Source organism: Aegilops tauschii, chromosome 6 (assembly GCF_002575655.3).
Source record: "Aegilops tauschii subsp. strangulata cultivar AL8/78 chromosome 6, Aet v6.0, whole genome shotgun sequence".
NCBI lineage: Eukaryota > Viridiplantae > Streptophyta > Magnoliopsida > Poales > Poaceae > Aegilops > Aegilops tauschii.
The window spans coordinates 56,612,889-56,618,605 of record NC_053040.3 but is presented as its reverse complement, the minus strand read 5'-3'; the positions used below and the strand labels follow the sequence as shown (position 1 = coordinate 56,618,605).

Below are 5,717 nucleotides of genomic sequence, written 5' to 3'. Positions count from 1 at the left end.
TGTTGATGTAGAAGCCCTCCGTGATCGATGCCCCCTCCGGCAAAGCGCCAGAAAAGGCCCCAAGATGGGATCTCACGGGTACAGAAGGTTGCGACAGTGGAATTAGGTTTTCGTGGTGCTCCTCGATGGTTTCGGGGTACGTAGCTATATATAGGAGGAAGAAGTAGGTCGGTGGAGCCACGAGGGGCCCACGAGGGTGGAGGGCGTGCCCGGGGGGTAGGCGCGCCCCCTGCCTCGTGGCCTCCTTGTATGTTTCTTGACGTCCACTCCAAGTCCTCTGGATCACGTTTGTTCCAAAAATCACGCTCCCGACACTACAAGAAACCTGTTAATACATGACCGATATCTGGTGACGTTCCTAGAAATTGTCATGGATGATGACGGTTTTCTCTTATCCGTCATGGAAAGCGTCATCGATTAGCAGGATGTTACTACCCTCCGGAAAAGGTAGCCCTTTATGATGGACATCGATGGGCCGTCACGAAAACTATCACATATCAACTTGCAAGTCTTATCTTTTTCTTTCTTTATTATGCGTCATCTGGACCGTCACCGATGGCTCCCGCTGATGTGTCGTGTGTGGTTTCTTGGTTGTCCCATATGTCAGTTGAATGTGTAATATAATAGAAGTTAAAAATAAAAGGAGGACGCGCCAGAAATTTCGAGCGCGCGCGTGGACATGCGAAATTTTAAGTCCCCGACGCGGCCCATGGCGAAATTTTGGAGCCAGCCTATTTAACCCACGATCCATCCCCATCTAACCCTAATCCCCATTCTCTCCTCCGTTCCCTCAGCCGCCACAACTACCCACTCCTGATTCCGGCGATTCCGGCAGCTATCGCCGCCGCGGTGCACACCGCCGAGGTCGGCTCTTTCGGCTCCATCCCCCCCCCCCCCCCCCCCCCGGCAAGATTTTCCCTTCCCGGCCTCTACCGCTCGCCCAAATCCCACACCCGTGCTAGGGTTTCGGCCTCTCTCATCGCCTTCGTTATTGGCGCATGTACGACGGCCTCTGGCGGCTCTTCTCCACCACCTTTAGCACCCCCACGTGCCCCCTCGCCTTCTGATGTTCCACCTCTCGAGCAGGGCGGCTCGGAGGATCTCCTCCCGCAGGATCCACAGACGTGGCGCACCCTGCAGCCGCCTGTCCGGGAGGAGGGCGGACACTGCATCCTTGTCCTGCTCGATGACGGTCGCGGCGAACGCCGGTGCTGCTCCTCATTCTCGACCTTCAAGGAGGAGCACTGGTACAGCAGAAGCACGCCCTTCCCCTGAGCAATCGCCATGGCGTCAGGTAAGGTTGTGCTGCCGTGCCTATATTGCCTGGAGTAAACAATTTGATGGGACAGATTACTTGTGCTAGATGTGGTTAGTCTGTAGTGGACATCTTGTTTTTAATTTTGGGGACAAATTGCTGCTTGTGCTGTCAAATATGCAATTTAATCTTTTACCAGAAGCGGGCTGCCCTGCTTCGCTGCGCTGCTCTTTTTCCACGTTAACAATCCGTTTGTTTAGTTGTTCGTGGGTCTGTTGCACCTTTTTGCTGGGTGTTGGGCGTTGCCCTGCTAGATGCATATAATATTTGCATCTATACACACCTGTGTTAAGCATTGGTAATCATCATTTTCAGTAGCCCTGAATTATAAGCTCAGGCAAGAGCATACCAATTCCGGTGTTGTCACTACAAAATATGTACAGCAAAGGGCGAAACAATAATCAAATACTGTGAGCGTGTTCAAAGAATCTATATTATCATATACAAATCATTCTTTCTTAAAAAATCTATATTGTTAGAAGAGTGTTCAAAGATTTACTTATTCAAATAACTCTATCGATTGTATAAATAAGGGATCAAATTGTTAAATAGAATGGATCCTGAAGAAATGCTAATGCCAATTATATTTAGAGAAAAACTTACCAATTAATTGGCAATAAAATCATAGCTGCAGCCTGCAGTACAGAGTTGTTGATATTTATCCGAGGTTACAGCTGTAGCCTACACAATCTTAATACACACATAGGAGAAGAGAACTTGAAGGTGGGAATTCTGAACCATATATAGTTGTAGCTGGATATAAAGATAAAAAATAACATATATGATATAGACACAGGACCTGTTCTACAACCAGCACTCAGCAATTACAGGTAACACAAACATGCACAAGACTTCGCTGAATAATTTGAAGCACTGGAGATAACATACGAAGCAACAAAATGATGTCTTTTGGTTACTTGGTTTACTTGGCTGTACTATTTATTAGGGTTGATTTCTGTCCTACTAATGACTACTGCCTTCTCCACCCATCCAATGGTGTACAGGACGTCCTCCTCCTTGACGCGACTGTCCCCAACGAGCTCTCTCCTCCGGAGGAGGTGAAGCAACTTGTCCAGCACCCCCTTGGCCTCCTATCCTGCACCACATGAACGAGCTCACCGACGGTTGCGTTCTGCCCTCCTAGCGTGGTGAGCTTATCCCATCTCCCCCCTTTACGCCCAAATCTGGATGATACCTGCAATCTAAATACGAATCATGTTTTTGTTCAGTTTAGTGGTGGATTCAATTGCTTAGATGAACATGTGAGCTTGGTTAGTTGCTGATGCTTTTGTGGATCTGGTTCTCTTGCACTGTTACACATAATTTAATCAGTGCAAGCTAATGCTAATCCATAGTATGATATAGCTAAAAAAATTCTAAGATGCACATGTCTTCATGTTGCTTTGGTACAGATCTTTTGGGAGTTAATTTGGTAACTTCAACCTGTTAGATATAAATTCAGCTGTGACTCTGTATCTTGCCAGAATCGACTTGTTTTGCAGATGCGTGTATGTAGTACTTGAGAAAAAACCTAATTATTTACCTGAAACACTGTCGAATTATTAACTGGAAATAACTATAAATTTGGATGTCATAAAAATGCGTAAATATTAAGAAACCACACACATTGTCAGAATATGCAAGCCGTTTATCTGGATTATGTATCATTCTAAGTAATCGTATATATGTAGCGCAACATACATGTGTTAGTATGTCTGATTTCTTAGATATACACCTATTAAAAGGAAAATAATATATGTGGATTTCAACTTAGTTTTGACATGTTTAACTTGCATGGATTAATAAATTGTAGTTAGCCGTGTCTGTGGTTATGTTGATGTGAAATTTCTGATCAGTTCAAGTGTCGAGACTTGCAAAATTGGAATTAACCTTCTTTCATGATGCCCAAAAACATCCTTTTAATGCCACTGGAATAGCTCCAGAGTTGATGATGATCTTTAGCCTGGTAAGATAAGGTAGAAGTATGGCTAACCGGATGTTTAGCCTGGTGTGTGAATTAAAAAGAACTGAGAGATGCTAAAACATTCATATATGTAGGTCAGATTATATTACAAATATATGTAGGTCACTGTAATAGTATTTTCTTATTGAAAATGGAAGAATGTACTACGTGATAAGTAGGCTAGAACTAAAAAATTACTAGTCGTTGTGTATTGCATATATCTTTTTGCTTGGATGCCAAAAATTATCTTCTTTGTGGCTTGATTAACTTCCTTTTTCTGTTCAATCCATTTTGAATGAGATTACTACCAATAACAGATAGTATGGAGGGGGAAACAATGTTTTACTGTAATTACATTGTCTTCACTTAGAGTTATCTTTTAATGTCACCAGCAACTGTTTCTATGTTATCTCACAGATTCACTCAATAGAAGACACTTGAAATATTGTGCAAATAACTAGCTAGCATTGTGAAGTGTGCATTATTTAGTTGAGATATGACATATCATCCTAATTGTGTAGTTCCTAGAATTCATGTGTCACTGTATTGAATCCCTAGATGATCTCGTTGGACTAACATGCCAAAGTTAATCTTAGATATGGTGAACTATAAATTTATAGTGATCAAAACTGTTTGTATTGGTTAATTAATGAGTGTACCAATCATTTGATGGTTTGGGAACGAAGTATGAATTTGAATGCTATACAATCAGAATGTGTTATACTAACTTTTTATGCCTCTTTAGCTAAATATGTAAGGGCAGGTAATTCCCGTAATATATTGAAGTGTGATACTACATAATATTTGTTGTACCTATAGTTACTATTTTTATATGTGTAATAATACATACAAAAACTGACTTCTACTTGATCCAATCCTTTATGTCTTCTACACAATATCTGTTGTATCTGTAGTCGGGCTATTTTTATCCATAGGAGTATCTTAGAAATGTATTTTCATCTAGATTAATCGTAAGCCACATATGCCAGATCTTTTTCTTGTGGAATATCATATTAGATAGGACACGTATTCCATCAAGACATAATCATCATGGAATTGTTTCATTATTTTTTACCTTTTGAGAAACAATGGCAAGGAATTTTCATTAATGCGCATTATTCAGCTGGGCTGCATTTCTTATCAAGTTTACTGTAGTGATTTTTAAAAATAAGAAAAACGGAGTTTACTTCCAACTCTATTGATCTATGAATGCTCATCATTTCTTTTTGTTGCCACCAGTTGTTTCTTCTCACACCTTTCTTAATTTGTTGCACTACTTTGCATCCTGGGAGTGAAAAAATATAGAACTTGATAATGTGTAGTAAGCTACTTGTAGTTTAACCTACTGGCTGTAATTTTTTATAACGCAAAATATTTTTCATCATGTGGCAGATATTGGTTATGGCAGCATTTTCAACAAGAAAGACATGCGTTTTGACAACTTTGGCATGGACGGGTGGATCTGCTGCTTGGAAGACCCCTAGTGGTGTGTGGCCGCCTGATAAGAGTGGCCATCGCTTGGTGGGCGTGGTGCTGGTTGTAGAGTAGGATAGTGTTCTTCGGGACATCCTTGTAAAATTAAGGTTTTTTGGGTCTTTTTTTCCACTCCTGTACAAGTGTATTTTTGGATCTGTTGTTGTAATTTTCTTTTTTAATGACATGAGCATATACTTTCTGTCAAATTCTTATTGGCGTAAATTTTCCATGGAAAATGAGAGATGTGTGAATTTTAGTGGGCCTTGAAATTAATGGGCTTAAATTATAATTGGGTCGATTGCTATATGGGCCGCCACTCTTGGACAGGGCTGAAATTTAGTGGGCCAAAACTTAGATGGGCTGATTACTACACAGGCTGCCATGTCAGATCCATGTCAGATGGTGATGTGGCATAGAAGTTAACGCCGTTATGAGCACCATAGTCATGACGGTCAAGATCCGTCATGGTCGGTGACGGTTTTCGATGATCCGTCATGGAGTGTACGGTGGTCAAATTATGACGCGATATACATGACGGATTTTAAATCCGTCACACATACCGTTGCATGACAATTTTACATAGGTCTGTGACGGATTGAAACTGTCATGTATTAACAGGATTCTTGTAGTGCGAAGGTTTCATTCTGTTTGGACTCCGTTTGATATTCCTTTTCTGCGAAACACTGAAATAGGCAAAAACACAGCAATTTGCACTGGGCCTTGGGTTAATAGGTTAGTCGCAAAAATAATATAAAAGTGTATAAATAAGCCCATCAAACATCCAAAACAGAATATATAATAGCATGGAGCAATCAAAAATTATAGATACGTTGGAGACATATCAAGCATCCCCAAGCTTAATTTCTGCTCGTCCTCGAGTAGGTAAATGATAAAAACAGAATTTTTGATGTGGAATGCTACTTAGCATATTCTTCATTGTATTTCTCTTTATTGTAGGCATGA

General features: G+C 41.1%; 1 long non-coding RNA gene across 1 annotated transcript; it reads left to right on the top strand.

Moving 5' to 3' along the window:
• Window positions 1–944: 944 nt before the first annotated feature.
• On the top strand, window positions 945–5,161 carry LOC120967353 (uncharacterized). The gene is made up of 3 exons (XR_005761156.3): window positions 945–1,294; window positions 2,320–2,463; window positions 4,671–5,161. It is a non-coding gene; the product is annotated as an uncharacterized lncRNA (long non-coding RNA).
• Window positions 5,162–5,717: the final 556 nt, after the last annotated feature.